The sequence below is a fragment of the Eschrichtius robustus genome, chromosome 11, assembly GCF_028021215.1.
Source record: "Eschrichtius robustus isolate mEscRob2 chromosome 11, mEscRob2.pri, whole genome shotgun sequence".
Classification (NCBI taxonomy): domain Eukaryota; kingdom Metazoa; phylum Chordata; class Mammalia; order Artiodactyla; family Eschrichtiidae; genus Eschrichtius; species Eschrichtius robustus.
The window spans coordinates 17,778,934-17,802,770 of record NC_090834.1 but is presented as its reverse complement, the minus strand read 5'-3'; positions in this window follow the sequence as shown (position 1 = coordinate 17,802,770).

Sequence of the window (23,837 nt, the reverse complement as noted above, 5' to 3'; positions counted from 1 at the left end):
TTGACCTCGACTCTTCAAGGCAACCTCTGAGGTGTGTTCTAATCACTCGGAGGCAATGGGGCAGAAGTTTAATACTACTAAATTGTACAGGAAAAAAGAGGGCACCCGTTCTTTTGACAGATCTCCAGGTCCTTCCCTCCAGAGAGGAAAAAGTGAAGGTGGGGTGGGTTGTCAGTGCAATGAGGGGGTTAGTACAGGGTGCTGTAGGAGCCCATAATAAGGGGAATCCATCCCAGTGGAGGAGATCGGACTGTCTTCCTGAATTTGTACGGTGCTTGCAATTTACAAGCGTCTTTCATTTGCATTGTTGCAGTGATCCCCAGACAGCATTTGGGATTTTTATCTACAAGTTAGAATATTGGATAATGTCCTCTGTGATGAACTTTCAGATCTCCCATTGTACAGATCAGAAAACTGAGGACTGAAGAGGAGAGGTAATTTGGACAAAGCTGGTATTCAAGTTCAGATCTTTCTACCCCCTCCTCCATATTACTCATTTAGTGTGGATTTCCCCCACGTCCTGGCACATTAGGTCAGGCAAAAGTGAGGTTCTTAGTTTCATTCATTGAATCAACCTTTGTTCTTTGGTTAATGTCAACAAAATGCCATGACATAAAACAACGTGTAAGGCTCAGAAGTACAGCGATCACTAGCTTCCTTACACTCTATACTCAAAGGAGAATTTTTAGTGTAAACTTCCACGATTATGGATGATTATGGATTCCAGATGGGTATCTGAAAAGATCTTTCAGGGAGAAATTAGTAGAAGGGTTCCAAAAAGACACCCAAGTCATAGTTTCCAGTTTGCTTTATCAAGAGAGTTCTACTGCCCTTTGCCTTTCACCTTCCATCCTGCCTTTATGCCCAGCTACCTCCCCACAGCCTCACATGGCCTGTCTTCTGCATGCCCCACACCCGCAGCACACAGTGTCACACACCGGAGCCTGCACATGCAGGCTCACATGCTTTTTGGCGGGCACTGTCCACCCACACCTCCCTTCGTTCCCATCACATTTTGGTCCCTGAAGCTCTCTTTCCCTCCTCCCTCGTCCTGGCCTGCTAAGAGTGCACCATGGGGGTGATGTGCATTGCCCTCCAGCCCAGGAACACCCCAGAACAGCTGCCTGTCCCCGGGCTAATGTCCCGGCGCCTCCCACATCTCCCCAGCCCCTTCTCCCTGCATACTCAGCAATCACTCCAACCTCCGCGTCACACTTTCCCGGAGCTCCTTCTGACAAGTTTATCAAGTTGAGAGATGACACTGTCAACGGGCATATCCAAAAAAAAAAAAAAAAGAAAAAGAAAGGAAAAAGAAGGGAGAGGTCTGCGCTCCCAAGGTCATGCGGGTGGGCTAGAAGAGGCAGCCTCATTCTTTACCATTTCTTGATTCTTAAGTGAGCCTCGCCCAGTGGGTGCCTGGTGCAGCTCCCTCTGGGCAGCCTTTGCTTGGGGTGGGGTCCGGGAGCCCTGTGCTTCAGTAAGAGATTGCTTGGTAAGACAATGGCTGAGCTGATAATGCCAGCAAAGTCATGACACCAGGGACCTCTTACAATTTTAAGATCCAATCAACTTTAAAATATCACCATCTAAGGTGGATTTGAGCAGGGGCTATAGCAAACAATTGATCCTGGTATATTTACTGAGAGCACGGGCACCCTGCTGAAATATTCATCTGGGATGAGGGTGGTGGGGAAGAGGAGGGGCTGAGAAGCATCGGACTGCTCAGCTCTGGCTAAAAGTCCTTTGACAAAATGTTTCATTAGGAAAATACAGATGCTATTTTGTATATATGTATTTATTCTGTACAAAAATTCCAAGAGTCAGACACACAGGAGGAACTTATAAAGAGACCTGCCTCCTTTCTCAGGCCTCTTCCCCAACTCTGTCCGTCACTCAGGAAATGCATATGCTCCAGGGGTTGCCTGGGACCCCTCTTCCCTGGGACTTGGCTCCCTCCCAGTTTCTACATTTCTCCCCATATCTGTGCCTTTCCAGTCACCGCCCTGGAGGTTCTGCAACCTCAGCCCTGTTGGAGGAATGCGGCCTGGCCCCAGGACAGTCAGGATGAGGGGTAGGCTGCCTGCGTTAACGAAGCCCTTGGAGATGGGAGGTGAGATGCAGGGAGGGCAGAAGCCAGTACAAATGACCCTGAGCAATTTATGGTTTATCCAGCCTGTGTCCGACAGAACGCCACCAGTCCCCTGCCTCGCCCACCCAGGGAAACATCAATAAGACATAGAGTTGCTATCCCGAGCCTGGGCTTGCAGTGTGGCCATGGGAAGAAGGACAAAGAAACTACCTCTTTCCTGTAGGAGCAGAGCTTATTGCTTGCAGTTAATGGGAGGGGGGAGGGAAAGGGTGGCCCTGTGGACATTCCAGTCACCGACAGCCTGGACCTCCTGGAAGATACTCTGCCTGGGGGAAGGGGCACATCAACTCCTTTGCAAGTGAGAGAGGGGTCTTGTTCATCTTCCTAGCAAGCCGGATCCTGAGTTTCTCCAGTTAGAAGCCCTGGTTTCTGTTTAAAGATCTATAAAAGCATACTTGGATTTGTGATTTCATATTTGTTTTGGAGACATTGGTCCACTTTTGTTCCTTAAAACTGCTGCCTGTGGCTCTCCTGTGCCTGTGCCTGTTACTCCCTGTGCCCGGATGCCCAGCTTTGTTAAGAAGGATGTCTCTGCAGCTCTTAAGCTCAGGTCCCATGCCCCCTTGCCTGCCCTTCTGTAAGATTTTCCCAAGATCAAGCTCCCCTTCTTGCATTTCCGTAGCATGTTATTTGGAGTTTTGATACATTAGTCATCGTGTTGAACTCAACCTTCCCTGTCTGTCTCTTCTTTGGATGGTCAGCTTCTGCAGAGCAGGGACCTTCTATCTCTACACCCCCAGGTCCTTGTATGGTGCCTCACATGTATTTGATGTTCATATCATGCTGGATATACAGAACAAGGCCGCTCATCTTCCCTCAGTCATTGCCAGGAAGAAACTTTTTCTTCTAAGCTAAATCCATTAATCCATCAAGCAACTTTTGGTCAATGAATGAAATATGAACTTGAACCATATGAAACTACCAACATTCAACTACCTTAGACCTACAAAAATGGTAATTTCATATGGTTCAACCAAATCTATGACATAGACACCGCCTTCTAGGAGGGAAGGAATAAAAGGAAACTAGCTTTTGTTGCACATCAACTGGGTGTCAGGCACTTTATGAGTATCATCTCATTTAGTTTACTCCTCATATGATTCTGGTTCAGAAGAAAAAAATAAACATAAAGGAAACAAAATATTTAAATGCTAAGGTGGATGGTACTGTGGGGACAGTGGGATGGGAAAAAAGTCTTATTTGGCTGGTGAAGGCTTCATAATGAAGGTGGGCTTCAGCCAGCCCTGAAGGGCAGGCTTCTGGAGTCAGCCTACGTCACATGAGGTGCACCCTCCTTTGTCCCATGGAGCACACACTCTGCTTGCCTCCATCACAGCACTCCTCACCTGGCTTCCCTGCTATTCATTTCCCCGTCTGTATCCGTCCTACACCCTGGGCAGGTCCTCAGGGCAGGGGTCACGTTGCCTTCATCTTTGTATCCTTCTGCGCAGAGAGATGCCTGGCACACTGCTTACTCAAATGTTTGTTGGGAATGTATACAGAGAAGATGATGCAGTGAATTCCAACAACAGATTCAAAGATTTCTCAGAGGCAGATATACACCTTCTCCCCAGCCTCCCCACCAGGGGACCTGTGTGCTGACAAGGGCTCTAGAGGATGGGGTCCAACAGGGCTGAGCCAAGCGTTAAGGAGGACGAGTGCCAGGAGAGGATCACAATTTCAAATAAGCATTAATAGACGAATCCTTTTTCTTTTCGTTTCCTGTTTCCCTGGCTGGTCAACACGATTCTTACATAAACCCTCAATTCCAGATCATACAACTGTCTCCCATAGGGACCGGGAAAATGCCTGATATACTCATAATAACAGCTACCAATCACTGAGCACTCCAAGATAGGTATTATCGTCCCCATTTTATAGATGGAGAAGGCATATACCTTGCCCAAGGTTACAAGCTAAAATTCCTGGTGGTTCTGGTTTTAAAACCCAAACTTTTTTTTTTTTTTAAATGAGGTAGAGTTGATTTACAATGTTGTATTAGTTTCAGGTGTACGGCAAAGTATTTCAGTTTTATATATATGTGTATATATATATATTCTTTTTCAGATTCTTTTCACTTATGGGTTATTACAAGATATTGAGTATAGTTCCCAGGGCTATACAGTAGGACCTTGTTGGTTATCTATTTTATATACACTAATGTGTATATGTTAATCCCAAACTCCTAATTTATCCCTCCCCCATTCCCCTTTAGTAACCATAAGTTGTTTTTTTTTTAACATCATTATTGGAGTATAATTGCTTTACATTGTTGTGTTAGTTGCTGCTGTATAACAAAGTGAATCAGCTATACGTATACATATATCCCCATATCTCTTCACTCTTGTGACTCTCACCTGCCCTCCCTATCTCACCCCTTTAGGTGGTCACAAAGCATGGAGCTGATCTCCCTGTGCTATGCGGCTGCTTCCCAATAGCTATCTATTTTATATTTGGTAGTGTATATATGTCCATGCCACTCTCTCACTTCGTCCCAGCTTACCCTTTCCCCTCCCTGTGTCCTCAAGTCCATTCTCTACGTCTGCATCTCTATTCCTGTCCTGCCCCTACGTTCTTCAGAACCTTTTTTGTTTTTTTTTTTATTCCATATATATGTGTTAGCGTACGGTATTTGTTTTTCTCTTTCTGACTTACTTCACTCTGTATGACAGACTCTAGGTCCATCCACCTCACTACAAATAACTCAATTTCGTTTCTTTTTATGGCTGAGTAATATTCCATTGTATATATGTGCCACATCTTCTTTATCCATTCATCTGTCGATGGACACTTAGGTTGCTTCCATGTCCTGGTTATTGTAAATAGTGCTGCAATGAACATTGTGGTACATGACTCTTTTTGAATTATGGTTTTCTCAGGGTATATGCTCAGTAGTGGGATTGCTGGGTCGTATGGTAGTTCTATTTTTAGTTTTTTAAGGAACCTCCATACTTTTCTCCATAGTGACTGTATCAATTTACATTCCCACCAACAGTGCAAGAGTGTTCCCTTTCCTCCACACCCTCTCCAGCATTTATTGTTTCTAGATTTTTTGATGATGGCCATTCTGATCGGTGTGAGATGATATCTCATTGTAGTTTTGATTTGCATTTCTCTAATGATTAATGATGTTGAGCATTCTTTCATGTGTCTGTTGGCAATCTGTATCTCTTCTTTGGAGAAATGTCTATTTAGGTCTTCTGCCCATTTTTGGATTGGGTTGTTTGTTTCTTTGATATTGAGCTGCATGAGCTGCTTGTGTATTTTGGAGATTAGTCCTTTGTCAGTTGCTTCATTTGCAAATATTTTCTCCCAATCTGAGGGTTGTCTTTTCATCTTGTTTATGGTTTCCTTTGCTGTGCAAAAGCTTTTAAGTTTCATTAGGTCCCATTTGTTTATTTCTGTTTTTATTCCCATTCCTCTAGGAGGTGGGTCAAAAAGGATCTTGCTGTGATTTATGTCATAGAGTGTTCTGCCTATGTTTTTCTCTAAGAGTTTGATAGTGTCTGGCCTTACATTTAGGTCTTTAATCCATTTTGTGTCTTTAATCTATTTTTGTGTATGGTGTTAGGGAGTGTTCTAATTTCGTTACAGTTTTGCCAGCACCACTTATTGAAGAGGCTGTCTTTTCTCCATTGTATATTCTTGCCTTCTTTATCAAAGATAACGTGACCATATGTACGTGGGTTTATCTCTGGGCTTTCTATCGTTTTCCATTGATCTATATTTCTGTTTTTGTGCCAGCAACATACTGTCTTGATTACTGTAGATTTGTAGTATAGTCTGAAGTCAGGGACACCTGATTCCTCCAGCTCCGTTTTTCTTTCTCAAGATTCCTTGGCTATTCGGGGTCTTTTGTGTTTCCATACAAACTGTGAAATTTTTTGTTCTAGTTCTGTGAAAAATGCCATTGGTAGTTTGATAGGGATTGCATTGAATCTGTAGATTTATTTGGGTAATATAGTCATTTGCACAATGTTGATTCTTCTAATCCAAGAACATGGTATATCACTCCATCTGTTTGCATCATCTTTAATTTCTTTCATCAGTGTCTTATGGTTTTCTGAGTACAGGTCTTTTACCTCCTTAGGTAGGTTTATTCCTAGGTATTTTATTCTTTTTGTTGCAATGGTAAACGGGAGGAAACGGGTTTCCTTAATTTCTCTTTCAGATTTTTCATCATTAGTGTATAGGAATACAAGAGATTTCTGTGCCTTAATTTTATATCCTGCTACTTTACCATATTCATTGATTAGCTCTAGTAGTTTTCTGTAGCATCTTTAGGTTTCTCTATGTATAGCATCATGTCATATGTAAACAGTGACAGTTTTACTTCTTCTTTTCTGATTTGGATTCCTTTTATTTCTTTTTCTTCTCTGATTTCTGTGGCTAAAACTTCCAAAAGTATGTTGAGTAATAGTGGTGAGAGTGGACAAACTTGTCTTGTTCCTGATCTTAGAGGAAATGGTTGTGGTTTTTCACCACTGAGAACGATGTTGGCTGTGGGTTTGTTATACATGGCCTTTATTGTGTTGAGGTAAGTTCCCGCTATGCCTGCTTTCTGGAGGTTTTTTTTCATAAATGGGTGTAGAATTTTGTCGAAAGATTGTTCTGCATCTATTGAGATGATCATATGGTTTTTATCCTTCAGTTTGTTAATATGGTGTATCACATTGATTGATTTGCTTATATTGAAGAATCCTTTCATTCCTGGGATAAACCCCATTTGATCATGGTCTATGATCCTTTTATTGTGCTGTTGGATTCTGTCTGCTAATATTTTGTTGAGGATTTTTGCATCTATGTTCATCAGTGATATTGGCCTGTAGTTTTCTTTCTTTGTGACATCTTTGTCTGGTTTTGCTATCAGGGTGATGGTGACCTCGTAGAATGAGTTTGGGAGTGTTCCTTCCTCTGCTATATTTTGGCAGAGTTTGAGAAGGATAGGTGTTAGCTCTTCTCTAAATGTTTGATAGAATTCACCTGTGAAGCCATCTGGTCCTGAGCTTTTGTTTGTTGGAAGATTTTTAAGCACAGTCTCAATTTCAGTGCTTGTGATTGGTCTGTTTGTATTTTCTATTTCTTCCTGGTTCAGTCTCGGAAGGTTGTGCTCTTCTAAGAATTTGTCCATTTCTTCCAGGGTGTCCATTTTATTGGTGTATCGTTGCTTGTAGTAATCTCTCATGATCCTTTGTATTTCTGCAGTGTCAGTTGTTACTTCATCTTTTTCATGTCTAATTCTGTTGACTTGAGTCTTCTCCATTTTTTTCTTGATGAGTCTGGCTAATGGTTTATCAATTTTGTTTATATTCTCAAAGAACCAGCTTTTAGTTTTATTGATCTTTGCTATGGTTTCCTTCATTTCTTTTTCATTTATTTCTGATCTGATTTTTATGGTTTTTTTCCTCCTGCTAACTTTGGGGCGTATTTTTCTTCTTCTTTCTCTAATAGTTTTAGGTGTAAGGTTAGGTTGTTTACTTGAGATTTTTCTTGTTTTCTGAGGTAAGATTGTAATGCTATAAACTTCCCTCTTCAAACTGCTTTTGCTGCATTCCATAGCTTTTGGGTCGTCGTGTTTTCATTGTCATTTGTTTCTATGTATTTTTTGATTTCCTCATTGATTTCTTCACTGATCTCTTGGTTATTTAGTAGTACATTGTTTAGCCTCCATGTGTTTGTATTTTTTACAGTTTTTTCCCTGTAATTGACATCCAGTCTCATAGCGTTGTGGTCGGGAAAGATACTTGAATGATTTCAATTTTCTTAAATTTACCAAGGCTTGATTTGTGACCTGAGATATGATCTATCCTGGAGAATGTTCCATGAGCACTTGAGAAGAAAGTGTATTCTGTTGTTTTTAGATGGAATGTCCTATAAATATCAATTAAGTCCATCTTGTTTACTGTATCATTTAAACCTTGTGTTTCCTTATTTATTTTCACTTTGGATTATCTGCCCATTGGTGAAAGTGGGGTGTTAAGTCACCTACTATTATTGTGTTACTGTCGATTTCCCCTTTTATGGTTGCTAACATTTGCCTTATGTATTGAGGTGTTCCATGTTGGGTGCATAAATATTTACAATTGTTATATCTTCTTCTTGGATTGATCCCTTGATCATTATGTAGTGTCCTTTTTGTCTCTTGTAGTAGTCTTTATTTTAAAGTCTATTTTATCTGATATGTATAGTGCTATGCCAGCTTTCTTTTGATTTTCATTTGCATGGAATAGCCTTTTCCATCCCCTCACTTTCAGTCTGTGTGTGTCGCTAGGTCTGAAGAGGGTCTCTTGTATACAGCATATATACGGGTCTTGTTTTTGTACCCATTCAGCCAGTTTATGTCTTTTGGTTGGAGCATTTAATCCATTTACATTTAAGGTAATTATTGATATGTATGTTCCTATTACCATTTTCTTAACTGTTTTAGGTTTGTTATTGTAGGTCTGTTCCTCCTCTTGTGTTTCCTGTCTAGAGAAGTTCCTTTAGCATTTGTTGTAAAGCTGGTTTGGTGGTGTTGAATTCTCTTAGCTTTTGCTTATCTGTAAAGGCTTTAATTTCTCCATTGAATCTGAATGAGGTCCTTCCTGGGTAGAGTAATCTCGGTCGTAGATTTTCCCTTTCGTCACTTTAAATATGTCCTGTCACTCTCTTCTGGCTTGCGGAGTTTCTGCTGAAATATCAGCTGATAACCTTATGCGGATTCCCTTGTATGTTGTTTGTTGCCTTTTGCTTGCTGCTTTCAATATTTTTTCTTTGTATTTAACTTTTTATAGTTTGATTAATATGTGTCTTGGTGTGTTTCTCCTTGGATTTATCCTGTATGGGACCCTCTGCACTTCCTGGACTTGATTGACTATTTCCTTTCCTGTATTAGGGAAGTTTTCAACTAAAATCTCTCCAAGTATTTTCTCAGTTCCTTTCTTTTTCTCTTCTTCTTCTGGGACCCCTATAATTCAAATGTTGTTGCATTTAATGTTGTCCCAGAGGTCTCTGAGACTGTCCTCAATTCTTTTCATTCTTTTTTCTTTATTCTGCTCTGCAGTAGTTATTTCCACTATTTTATCTTCCAGGTCACTTATCCATTCTTCTGCCTCATTTATTCTGCCATTGATTCCTTCCAGAGAATTTTTAATTTCATTTATTGTGTTGTTCATCATTGTTTGTTTGCTCTTTAGTTCTTCTAAGTCCTTGTTAAACATTTCTTGTATTTTCTCCATTCTATTTCCAAGATTTTGGATCATCTTTACTATCATTACTCTGAATTCTTTTCCAGGTAGACTGCCTATTTCCTCATCCTTTGTGTGGTCTGGTGCGTTTTTACTTTGCTCCTTAATCTGCTGTGTATATCTCTGTCTTCTCATTTTGCTTAACTTACTGTGTTTGGGGTCTCTTTTCACAGGCTGAATGTTCATAGTTCCCGTTGTTTTTGGTGTCTGCCCCCAGTGGGTAAGGTTGGTTCAGTGGGTTGTGTAGGCTTCCTGGTGGAGGGGACTGTTGCCTGTGTTCTAGTGGGTGAGGCTGGATCTTGTCTTTCTAGTGGGCAGGACTGTGTGCGGTGGTGTGTTTTGGGGTGTCTGTGAACTAATTATGATTTTAGGCAGCCTCTCTGCTAATAGGTGGGGTTGTGTTCCTTTCTTGCTAGTTGATTGGCATGCGGTGTCCTGCACTGGAGCTTGCTGGTCATTGAGCGGAGCTGGGTCTTAGCCTTGAGACAGAGATCTCTGGGAGAGCCCTCGCTGATTGATATTACACGGGGCCGGGAGGTCTCCGGTGGTTCTGTATCCTGAACTCGGGTCTCCCACCTCAGAGGCTTAGACCTGACACCTGACAGGAGCACTAAGACCCTGTCAGCCTCATGGCTTACATGTAAATGGGTTAAATTCCCCAATCCAAAGGCACAGGGTGGCTGGCCTTCTGCACTCTGCTCGGTCCTCCAGCCAGGTGTTGTCCTCTGGGCCTGGTTGATATGGAGAGAATGCTTTGTATCTAGATCCAGCTGCATTCCCTAGCATCTAGAAGAAGCAGCCGACACCCCCATCCTCCCCTATCGTTGCTACAACTCATCACGATCCTGGAGCACCCAAGGCTCCACCTCTCATGCTCCATTAGTTTGTTTTTTATGTCTGTGAGTCTATATCTGTTTTGCAAATAAGTTCATTTGTATCATTTTTTTAGATTCCACCTATAAGTCATATCATGTGATATTTGTCTTTGGCTGGCTTACTTCACTTTGTATGATAACTTCCAGGTCCATCCATGTTGTTGCAAATGGCATTATTTCATTCTTTTTAATGGCTGAGCAATATTCTGGTGTGTGTGTGTGTATATATATATACACACCACATCATCTTAAAATTCATACTCTTAATCACTAAGTTTTATTAGTACAAAATCCAGATTTTGGCTGGCCCCAATTTCCCAGAATGTCTGGAGTTCAACATGCTTGTCTGGGGTCTTGGGTGACCAGGGCAGCACCCATGGCCAGAAGTGCACAAAGGAGTCTTCCCTGTTTTTGATCCCCTGCTTTCAACCTTTGGGACAAATCAGATAGACATTTTAGCAGACTTGGTCCCTCAGCAGCCAGCCTGGTGCCAGGTCTATGAGCCTTTCAGTCATCATTCTCAATGAGGCATTAACTCTTTGGAACTGATTTATAGAAATAGGCAGGGGCCTCTGCCAGCAGAATCTGTGCTACTCTGTTTTGATTTCTTGCCCCTTCCTGTCCCCAGAGAGCTCCTGCTGACATTGAAGATCGTCTTGACTCCTAGCAACTCACCAATTCATTGTAGATTTAAGCACGTGCCCTCTTGACCCCCAGGATTATGTGTTTTTTTTCTTCTTCTTCTTAATCTTTAAGGAGGCGTATATCCAAGGGGTAGGCAAAGTTTCACAAAGAGGAGATGGAGGTGGCAGAGAGAATGAACCCAGCATATGCTAAGAGCTCTATTCCACAATTTGAATGACAGTGAAGACACATCTTGTCAAATTACCACTTCAGTCAAACAGGCTAACCCTCACCAATGTTGACAACAGGACGATTTCACTTCAAAAAAATAAGTGAGAGAAGGTGGGAAGAAACCTTGGGCTATTAACAGGGTTCCCATTTCACTGAGCTGATACAGGTTCCCATGTCTTCTCATGAACTCTTCCAAATCCTCTGCTGTTTGCAGCTGTGGGGCGGAAAGGTCCAGGATGTACATGGATCCAAGCCACTCTTCTGGCTGAAATGAGACTGCTCTGGGGAGCTGCCTTGGGTGACTGGGCCACCCAAGCACTACTGTCAGAAGAGCTTTCTGTGCCCCCGGATTGGTAGGTGTAACTCAAGCAGAGTGGCAGGTGTCATGCCCTTTCAAGATGTCAGTGCTTCTATTGGAGTGGAGAAACAAAAATCAGGGACTGAGTCAAGATCAGACTAGGGAGAGTAAGCACATCAGCAGATTAAACAGGGGTACCCAGAACCCTGTTCCATCCGGGAATATGTCACTGGGTCCTGGGTGGAGCAACTCTTGCTCATAATGAAGTTTTTATTTTTATCATAATGATCATCGCTGACTCCACCAGCACTATCTGCCTGGTTTTTACATTTGGTCTCCTAGAAACTCTTATTTCTAGATGCTCTTAAATCTATGTCTTACCAATCTGGATTCTGACCCCAAATCTATTCCTGACATTAGGCTTTTGACTTGGTACCTTTGATTTCTGGTTTCTTACCTGTATGTATATTATAATAACCCTGCTCCAAGCTACAGATCAGCTCTTCTAGATCCAGTGTATTTCTGGTAATTCTTGCCTTGTTAGTACTTGGGGCCCAAAATGATCATTGTAAGTCACTGGGGAAGTGGAAGCTGTGTGATACCAGCCCCCACTGAAGATGTATCATCTCTGTGAATCCAAATTCACCAGTAAGTACTCCTTATGTTACAGTCATAGACATTTAGGTTTGGGAGAGACTCCAAAGGTATCTAATCTGATGTCTCCCTATTTGTTATGCAAATTTCCTTATTATATTAGTTGTTTCAAAATAATAAGGCCTACCATTAATGGACTCTGCTAAACACATTATATATATTATCTCACTTAATCCTGACATCAGTTCTGTGAGGAGAAAAACTGTCATCCTCATTGTATAGTTCAGGAAACAAAGCCCATGCTCTGAACCACTATCCCACATTGACACCCCTTCCTATTGGTCCTGAAGCTTCTGCTTAGATGTCTCCAGTAGAGAGGAACTCACAACTTCTTGGGGCATCTAGCTCCCTCTTTGACAGCTCTGACCTTGAGAAAGCACCTCCTTATGTTGAGCTAAAAACCCTCTTCCTATCATTTTCAACCATGCCCTAGTTTTACACCTTAGTAAGACAGAACAAGTCTAAATGCCTCCACCACATGACAGCTCTCCAAATACCACATCCCACATGTTTCTCTTGAAATGTGCAAAACATTTCCAGATTCAACGTTTTCTCATATGACTTTCTGATGATGTCCATTTGCTCCAATTTGCCTTCAGCTGTGGTACCCAGGGTAGGGCCCTAATAATTGTATTAGGATACTAATACAATGATACTAGTATCATTAGATACTAATGATAGATTCTATTGTATTTTCTGGGTTACCGCTATTTTTTTCTCTCCTGTGCTAAATTTACAGGCTCAGCAAAAGATGTAGAAGACAAAGTCCTTGCCCTCAAGCTAAAATGTTATTGTTTTCTTGGATGAGAAACAATAAGGCAGTATATTTAGTAAACTGTTTATTGTGTGCATCTGACTATAGACAGATGAAACATCCAGTAAGAGGGACAGGAGAAGGCAGGAGCCATCGGGGAAGTCTTTCTGGAACATTTGTGGCTTCACCTGGGCGTCAGTGGGAGCTAAAGGGACAGCAGAATAGAGGGGATTCCGGGTGGTAAATGGCATGGAGAAATCGCAGGCTGTGTGTTGGAGGAAAGAGGAAGAATGGCTCTGCAGAGAGAATCTGGGAAATGAGGATGGGGAAGATCGAAAGTTTAGATGGAAATGAGGATGAAGATGGAGAAATCTTGCCCATTAAGCTCCAGGATTTATACGTATGTGAATGTGGAATCAGGGCGAGAGAAGGAGGTTATTGTAAGGGCATTTCATTCAGTCCAGCCTTTCATATATCTCACTTCTGCAAGCTCAGGATTTCTCTGCAGGGCACCTATTCTAATTTCTATCGCCATTCCAATCTACCCCCAGCTGGCTTCTCTGTCCCTGTCGATTACAGTTAGAGCCTGTTCCTTGTTCTTTACCTTTGCCACTTCACCTGCAAAGTGCTGGCTGCCTGCAGTCAGACTCGTGTCCTCCTGCCAGGATGACTGCTCTCAGATACCTGTCCACCTCCTGCCTCTATTTCTGAGCACCTAACCTAGCACTTCCTGCTTAGTCCCTCCTATTGGCTCTCAATGGATTCACTCCTCCTGCCCACTTTTCCAGTCTCATTTCCAACTATTCCGCCTATTAACCCTATGCTCAGGAGTGCCTCAAACATTTTAATTGCTTCATCATACCTAATTCCCTCTCATTTTCCTGGCTTTGCACTCGTTGCTCATTCTCCATAGGACACCCTTCCCCCCCCCCCATTCTCCTTGCAATAATATCCTTCAAGATCCAGCTTTGTGTGACCTCTGGAGACACCTCCTTGGCCCACTCGAGCTGAATGAGCATCTTGGGCATTTCATGAGCACTCAGGACACTGGGCATGAATGTGCCCTGACCACACTGGGCAAGAGGCGATGGAAGCCGGTTAGGTTGTCTCATCTTTATTGAAAAGCTGACAGAGACTCACTGCATCAACCTGGGGAACAAGGCTGGAAAAATAAGCAGGAATCCGGTGAAACTCAGGAGTTTGACTGCAGGACCACAGGAAAGGTCATGCATGCATTGTGTCTATAGACACAATCTGTCCTGTGTGCAGCCATAGGGATGCACTTGACCTCCAAGTGTTCCCACCATGACACAGGGATATTTAGGAATTCCCGTTCATGGGCAACTTTATTTATTTTTCTTATGATTGCTCTTTTATTTTATTTTTTTTATTGGAGTATAATTGCTTTACAATGTTGTGTTAGTTTCTGCTGTACAGTGAAATGAATCAGCTATATGTATACATATATCCCCCTCCCTCTTGGACCCCCTCTCTCCTCCCCCCATCCCACCCATCTAGGTCATCACAGAACACCGAGTTTACAGCACGTTCCCACTAGCCATCTGTTTTACAAATGGTAGTGTATTTATGTCAAACCTAATCTCCCAATTCATCCCACCCTCCCCTTCCCCCACTGTGTCCACACGTCCATTCTCTACGTCTGCCTTTCTATTCCGCATAGGCAACTTTAGATTAGGGGATTCCTATATTCTTTTATTTTCCAGACTCCTACTTTCTTAATTTAGAGCCTGCTTTGAGGCAGGAGGATGAAAGAATTGACTCTCCTGAATTCTAAGGAGTAACTCCATCTCAGCTGTGAACTCTGCAAACTCAAGAAACCCATCAGACTGCTTTGGCACCGTCCTCCGGGTTCACAGAGTAGTTGAGAAGCTGTCAGAGTAAACAACAACATGCTGCCTAATAACAAATTCCCAGCATTTTGTAGCTGATAATAATTGCTCACTTAAGTCTCCTGAAGCTTTAATTTGGAAGGTTGTAATCAATGGCAGTTTTCTCCCCGAAGTAGGGAAAGGGTGAGTGACAGAGAGAAGAGCAAGTTCTCGTGTGTTGCCAATCCCAGGAGCTGAAGGAAGGGGGAGAGAGCCTTCCAGGTTGCAAATGTATGAAATGGGAAGTGGAGGAAGGCTGGGTCTAGTCTGTGCAGGGGGCCCAGGAAAAGACTCCAGGAATTTTTTTAGAGTTTGGAGTCATTAGTCGTGGAGAAGGCTACCTTCCTTCTGTATTCAGCTTCCTAATCCCTCATCTGGTTTCCCAGTCAGCTGTCTGAGGCTCTGATCAGAACAGATGCCTTTCAGGTTTATAAGGTTTAAACTTTCCCAAAGAATCCCAGCACAACAGAATCCTGCCTATACCCCTTCATTTGGCCCTGCCTGCCTACTTCGTAGTTCCCCTTCATTCACTGGTCCCAGTCTCTTAGATTTAGTATGTCTCTTACATTTAAATAATACCTGGTTTCCAACTTTGGATTAACTCTTGATCCATCTCTCCCCACCTCTTCAGGCCCCAGTGCCCAACTTAGCTTTGGCACTCCCATGACAGCATAAATACCCTGAAGGGACCTCATCCTGCCAGGACATGAGTTCACATCTGCCATCAATTGGCATCCAAGGCAGCCCTTGAGTGAGACCACTCTTTTCTAGTTAGGTTCATGCCCTGGCATGTAAACTGTTGTATCTCTGGCAACCATGTACCTGTGCGTGTCTTGTACCCATCTTAGGGCATAAAACTTCAGTGTAGGGCTTCCCTGGTGGCGCAGTGGTTGAGAATCTGCCTGCCGATGCAGGGGACACGGGTTCGAGCCCTGGTTTGGGAAGATCCCACATGCCACGGAGCAACTAGGCCCGTGAGCCACAACTACTGAGCCTGTGCGTCTGGAGCCTGTGCTCCGCAACAACAGAGGCCATGATAGTGAGAGGCCCGCGCACCGCGATGAAGAGTGGCCCCCGCTTGCCGCTAACTGGAGAAAGCCCTCGCACAGAAACGAAAGACCCAACACAGCCATAAATAAATAAATAAATAAAAATAAATAAATAAAAATTAAAAAAATATATATATAAATCACATCTCTCATAAAAAACAAACAAACAAACAAAAAACTTCAGTGTAATGTCCTGCACCCACTCAACCAGCTTAGCAGTGAACCCAGGTTGGAATTCACTAGTGAGTTTTCAAGAAGGGTCATTGCCGTATCTTCTCCCCAGGGACAGTTTCACAGTAGGCAGAGGAGGAAGTCACTTACATGGTGTGATTTGGATGGTACCATGCAGACCTATCCTATCTCCAAATAGCTCTCTCACACTTCTGTTCAGTGTCTAGAGGGAGTTGTGATTGTGGAAGAAAGGGTGTAGAATTTAGATTGAAAAGATCCACCCATCTTTGATCCCTGGCTCTGTTCTTTCTGTCTTTGTGACCTCGGGTAGCTCATTAAGCTTTCTGGGCCTCATTTTATTGTAGGAAGCAAATAAAAATAATTTGGACTCTTTTTGAAAATCCTAAAGCTCTGTGCACATATTAATTATTATTGTTCTTCATTAATTCAGCCCTGGAAGACTTTTTACCTTTCAGAACCAAGTTTTAACTTCAAATATCCAGGGGAGGGGTAACATTTTATATATATTAGTTATTACCTTACAGCCTAGAAACTGAAAATAAGTATCAGGGAATGACTTAGAGGGAAATTCTTAGAAAAATTTAGAAGCTACTGGAATGAAGAAGTGGTCGACCCTTTCCTCTGAGATTCAAATAAATCTCTGTGTCCCTTTTCTGTGTCCAATATCCAACACTAGTAACCTGAAGACATAGTGAACCACTGACTTGTATAAAATTCCTGTCTATTTATTTTTCTAACAAATATCCCCTAAGAGCCTAATTTATGCCAGGCTTTGTGCTACTTGCTGGGAAGGCAAGGATGGACAAGTATTCCTGGTTCTTGCCCTCACAGAGCAAACAGTCCGTAGGCAGAAACAGACAGGTAACAAACCAGTTACATTACAGTGTGGTTAAGTGCTGACTGTGACATGCAGACGTATAACAGAGTGCATCACTCAGAAAAGTGAAGTCTAAGAAGATTTGCTGGAGGAAGGCTGCCTAGGAGTTTGTGGACAGAGCAGACAGAGCATGGGCTAGGAAAGCAGATGAGAGTTTTCGAGATGGAGTGGAAGGTGTGGCGAGAGTCTGGAGGTGATTGAAATATGATTTGTTTGAGAAATTGAAAGTAGTTCAGTGCAGATGAAGCACAGAGTTCAGGGAGAGAAAGGTGGAGAGGTCAATGGAATCCGTGCGAACAGGGATCTGTGTGCCAGAGTAAGAAATTTCCCCTTTAGGCAGGAAGAAAGAGGTCACAGAAAGGTTTTCTGTAGGAGACTGGCATTCCCTATTGCGTGACTCATAGTGTATTAAAATAATTCTTAATTTGACTGATCTCCCTGCCCCCCGCAACTAAGCTGTGAGTTCTATGGGAATTGGATAATGTCATACTGATCACTGTACCCCAAGTGCTTGGCATATAGTAGTCACTACATTAATGATAATAGAAATGAATGAAACGTATTGTTCCTTCCTCTTTTCCTTCTGTAACTGCTACTAGAAATAAACTGGTATGAAATTAGAAAGAAGAAATAAGAGTGCAGTGGAAACTAGGAGGTGGCTTACCCTGTTACTTCTGGCTAGTTCCACACATTCTTCTATTTTCCCTCCTCCTAGGCTTACAGAGGGTGAGTACAGCCTCAGACCTCTCAAGCTGATAGTTAAACAAGGGTTAGTAAGGAAGATCCTGTCAAGCCACAAGGCCCTCAGTTAGTTCACAGCAAGCATCACCCCCTCCCATGTGGATGGCACACAGAGCTAGTTGGGCTCCGCACCATTTCCATCCAAGCACACATGCATTCGCAACACATCCCTTCTCAGCAAAGCTTCCTTGGCACCTTCATCAGAGTTTACTCTTGAGATGAAATCTATTTACCATTCCAGAGATAAATGAATTCTATGAACCTTTCAAGTGAGCCATGGACAGAGAACATATTTATTCCAGCCACTTTATTAGATAACATCCATGAACTTTTGGTATAGATAATGTCCATATTATAGCACTGTGAGGAAAGATTTTAATACTATAATAATCAAGTTTCATGTGAAGTTCTTAGGCCCTCAGAAGTAGACAGTTCATTTAAAGTAACTGTTTAAATATCATATAATATCGCTTATATGTGGAATCTAGAATAATGATACAGATGAACTTATATTTGCAAAGCAGAAATAGAGACACAGACATAGAGAACAGACGTATGGATGCTGGGGGGATGGGGGGTGGGATGAATTGGAAGATTGGGATTGACATATATACACTACTATGTATAAAATAGATAACTAATAAGAACCTACTGTATAGCACAGGGAACTCTACTCAATGCTCTGTGGTGACCTAAATGGGAAGGAAATCCAAAAAAAAGGGAATATATGTATACATGTGGCTGATTCACTTTGCTATACAGCAGAAACTAACACAACATTGTAAAGCAACTATACTCCAATAAAAATTATTAAAAAAAGAGATTATATGTCAAGGTAAAATAAATAAATAAATAGATAGATAGATAAATAAAGTAAGTAAGTAAGTAAGTAACTGCTTCCAGGCTAAGTTCTAAATCTGCTCTTTGCTGTCTGAAAAAGTCAGTTTGGGGTTTAACTATCTATTCAGAAACCATAGTAAAACTGAAGATGAATCAAATTTAAAGTTAAATTGGCTATAATCTCTCAATTGTGCCTAGGTTATTCAGTTTCTTTAAGTCTTGCTTCTGTTTATATTATTCTTATTCATTTATCTCTAAAAGAGAATACTGGTCTCATACACATTACTATTTTGACAAAAAGCTATCGCATTAGAAAAATATCAAGCAAGTACTTGAATTCTGTGTATTTATCTCTGAGATTCTTAATGATAGATGGCAACAGATAAACCCTAAAATTGCCTTTACCATCAGATGACAATGACCTGGATTGCATCCACTGTCCTCAGGAAAATGTCACCAATTTTTAAAAACTTTTTATTTTGTATTGGAGTATAGGTGATGAACAATGTGTTAGTTTCAGGTGTACAGCAAAGTGATTCAGTTATACATATACATGTATCTATTCCTTTTCAAATTCTTTTCCCATTTAGGTTGTTACATAATATTGAACAGAGTTCCTTGTGCTATACAGTAGGTCCTTGTTAAATGTGACCAATTTTTGATGAACTTGCCTTGGAACCTTCATCTCTTTCTCTTTCTAGGTCTCTTACTTTTTCTGCACTTTACTACTTTGCATTGTTTACTTCCCACATCTCTTCTTTGCCTCTCCATTTTGTCTCTAAGTTTCTTTGTGTTGTTCTATCCCTTTCTGACACTTTGTTCCATCCCTTGATCTTCTGCCGTTACTTTATCCGCCTCTCCATGTCTGTGCCTTCCCATGCCTGTCCCTCACATCCTGGCTGCCCCTCCCTCAAAGGTAGAAAGCCATTAAAGCAGCTCCCCATGCTTGCTTCATACTGTCGCACTGCTAACGTCGACTCCTTGCCGCTCTCACTAGAAATAGCTTTTGCCTTTTGTTGCCAAATCAGAATCTTCTCAGCAGTGAAAATGTGGCTTGTGAAAGCAAGTGCCTTGTAATTAAATAAATGGGTAATTTCAGTGTTTTTATTTTTATTTTTCTACCCAGGGATTTTCTTAGTAACAGGAAGAAACGGATAGCAGTACACTAATGCCTCTTGATAGAGAAGAAAAAATAAGTTAGTTTATATTTAGGTTTTATTTGGGAATTTGTGATAATTAATAAGAAGAGAAGGAAACATCTGTCCTAGAAATGGAGAAGATGAGAGGGAAGAGGGCAAAAAATTGGCTGAATCAGTTAAGACTGCTGAGAGAAGATAAGGTTGGCAAAAATCCTGGCTGAGTTAACAGTTTGGAGAAGAGTTAAGGAAAATAAGAGTTTGATCAAATATATCAGAGGATAGAGTGGTCCTGAGGAGGCAGGCCATGAATAAATGAGACGGTGATGAAGTGTGACCATTATAAACTAATGGACACCTTGAGGGGAGAGAGAGCCAAGGAGAAAACGGTGAGATTCCAAATCAGGACGGAACAGCAGTCCAATGATGGCTCTCCCTGGGTGGGAAGGATATTAGCCAGTGTATTCTGTACACTGTTTACAATCATTCTCCCAGACCTCTGAGGCAGAAGAGGGATCAGAGAGGCTGCACCCAAATGAACAGCAACAAGAAGATGTGAGGCAAGCCTGCGAGTCCCAGAGCTGGAGCAAAGGCATCAGCAACCAGAGGGAGCATCTATAAACACTGAGAGGACAGAGGGATCTGCAGTGATAAGCCCAGAAAGTTTATCTCATAGCAGACAAGGTCAATAGCTCTTTTTTTCCCCCTCGTTTCTCCCTCCTCCCTCCCTCCTTCCCTTTCTTTCCTTCTTCCTCCCTCTCTCCCTCCCTCCATTCTATTCTTCCATCCTTCCTTTTTTCTTTCTCTCTCTCTTTCTTCTTTTTTCTCTCTTTCTTCTCCTCCCCATTCCTTCCTTCCTTCTTTTTCTTTATTTCCTTCACTTTTCTTCTCTCTGTCTGTCTGTCTCCCTCTCTCTCTGTATCTCCATCTCTCTCAACAGTGTTTCTAAAGAAAAACGACAGGCTCCCTTGGTAAGTAGCATCTTTACCCCCTAAACCGCAAGCTCCTCAGATGGGCAGACATTTGTCCCTGGGATTAAGGTGTTAGTCAACTTAAAAGTAGTTAAACTTCACATGTGCTGTCACAATTCTCACTCAAAATACTTTCACAATAACTTTCACAGTATCTCAACATCACTATGAGATGCTTGTGTAGATATTATTTTATCTATTCTAAAGTTACACTATGTTAAGATGGGAGACAGATAATGAACTTCAGATTTTTGACGTTCTTTGATTGTTCAACGTGTTTGTTAAACTAATTTTCTTAGGTTCCCCCATGAAGTGCTTTGGTCTCACATTTTATTCTATCATTTTCAGCAGTGAAATTTAGCAAGGTATCTAAAAAGCTCACACCTAGTAAGAAGTGAGGAGCTGACTTTGTTAAATATTTATCTCTTTTGTACTCTTTTATTATATTTACTTTAGAGAGTCAGTGTGATGTCGTGGGTAAATACTGACTTTGGAATGAGAAATTCAAAGCTCAAGTTCAAGACCTACAAGTTTTACTTCCTATGTAATCTTGGACAAGTCATATAATCTCTCTGGGTCTCAGTTCTAACACTGTGAAAAGAGGATCAAGATACCTATCTTACAGGGTTTCTGTGAGGATTAATTTAGACTAATGTAAAGTTCTATGTCTGGGATATAGTAAATGCTCAATAAATAGTGTCATTATTGCTGCAGTTGTGGTTATAACGTTCAATACAGCTTTATAACATATCAAGTTCCATAACTATCAAACTTATTATCATTGATTTTTGGATGGAATTATGGGGAAATCCTTTGTATCTCTTGAAATCTCCTTTACTTGCAATTGAGAGAAACCCAGCTAAATAGCCTTTATTCATATATTCAACAAACACTTATTGAGCACTTCTCTTTGCCAGGAACTGTTTTAGATACTCAGGTTGTAGTAGTGAAAAGGCAAATTCCCAGGTTTTACGATGCTTATATTCTAGTAGAGAGAGACAAAATAGAAAGAATGAATACCAGATTGTGATAAAATACTTAAATAACAGCATATGAAGTGTTACTGAGGAGAGATAACTTAGGGGGACAGAGAAGGGGGACAGAGAAGGCTTCTCTGAGGCATTCAAATGATGGAAAGAAACCAGTCATGCAGACATTCTCCGTAGAGAGGAGCAAATGCAAGGACCCTGAGACAGAGAACAAGTTTGACAGTTTCAAGGAAAGAAGACTTAATTAAGAAGATGAGTTGGAGAGATGGAAAGGGGCCAGATCATAGAGTTTTGTGGACCATGATAAAAAGTTTGGGTTTTATTAGTTATTGTGGAAGTAACTCAAGGAAATTAAGCACAGGAGTGATTTATCATTCAAATTCTAAAAAGAGTACTCAATGTGCTGTGTGGAGATGGAGAATATATTATAGGTGCTCAAGAGTAAAAGCAAGGAAGCCACTTAGGAGGCTTTTGTGGTGGACCAGGGTGGGTAAAAGGAGATAGAAAGAAGTAGACAGATGGAAGGAGTCAAGGGTGATGCTAAGGTTTCTGATCTGAGCGATTGAAAAATGCAATTGGTGGTACTGCTAATGGGATGGGTGGAGGAGGGGGTGGGTGTTGTTTTGGACGTGTCTGATCAAAAGGACTACAGAAAACCAATAGGCATCGTTGAATAGGCAGCTTAGCTATGAATGTAGAGATCAGGGCTAGAGTTATAAATGACAATGTCAGCATAAATGGTACTCAAAGCCGTGGAGCCAGATGAGATCACCAAGGGAGTGAATGTAGTTGAAGATGAGAAGATGGTTTGAGTCTGAACCTTGGGGATGCCAAGATTTACAAGTCAATTAGAAGAGGAAGATCCGGGAATTTATTAGCTTGATAATCAAGCCAGTTTGCAAAGAATGGGACTGGCCTAATGCCATTAGGGTTCTGTCTTTTTCACCACTCTGGATTCTCTCTCCCTCTCTTGCTCCCTCCTTCAATCTTTCAACTCCATCTGTAATCCTCATTACAGACTTTTTCTATATGAAGGAAACCTAGCCACAGACAGATCTGAATTCCATCTTCACAATGCAAGAGAAAAAGATAAATCTTCCTCCCAACCTCATTTGAAATATCCTAAGGAGGGTCACTGATTGGCCTGGCATGGGTCACATGGTTGCACCACCTGTTGCACCAATCCCAGGTCAGGAGAGCAGGGTAACTCAACTCAACCAGGTCCAGCCTGGTTCTGTGCTTCCAGGAGTCCTCAAAAAAAAGTATGGACTTTTTTCTTAGAAAAGAGTAACACATTTGTGGTTACTAATGAAATCACTGAGCTAGGCAGACTTTTCAATTTGGATCTGTTTCCTAATTGTAAACTTGATGCGTCTGTCCATATCTCCAAATATAGTATGACATGATGGCCTGGGTTTTAATTCTTCTTCTTGTTTGATATCTCTAATCAAGTTTAAATAAATAAATTTGCTCTTATCTAAAGTTGAGATTGATGTACTCAAGATTTGTCCTGGAAAGTAAAGTGGGTCATGAAAAAAAAGAAAAGGAAAGAAAACCAGAGGATCAGGAAACTTCTCCAGACACTGAACTGTCTGATTCAAAGTGTGGTGTGTTCACAGAGAGGTCCTGGTGAAGCTGAGCCTTCTGGTCCAAAAGGGGCATCTCACATGGTAGACCAGCATCTCACATGGTAGATCAGATGACCACTTCTATACCACCCTGCCTACTCAGGGTTCTCCCTCCTGTAATAGGCTGAGCTATAGCCAGAGGCAAGGGCCAGCTGGCTCACACCAGTTATTCTGGATTGGCTACCTTGCAACACACTCAGTAATTATTTTTCTGACTCTAGTCTGGGCCTGTTCCCAATTTTGTTTTGAGTCACTGTGCAGGACAAAAGCGGAAGAATTTATTTCTAAGCCCACACACTTCAGGGGACAAAGAAAAAGTGACAACCCAAATTTGCTAACCAAATAATGATGATGTGAATAGCACATCCCAGAACCGTCACTTCATTGGCTTATTTAAGATGCACATTTCAGTCCCTCTTTATAGCTACTATAAGAGAGGGCAATTTCAGGGACATCTCAAAGGCTATCCATGAAATGCACCTGATTGCAGTCTCCGACCTCTAAGAGTCCTCAGTCAGCTTGTTAAGAGGGACCTCCTAAGTGACCTCTTGTATCTAACCAAAGGAAACATTAAGTTTCAGGGAAGATTTCTTACCATTCTCATTTCCTATATGCCATCACCACATGATCTGGTCTGGAGAGTCTGGCTTCAAGGTTAAGAGATTTGCTCTGGGATTTACCAAGGTCTGTGGTTTTGACCCTTTATAACCTTCA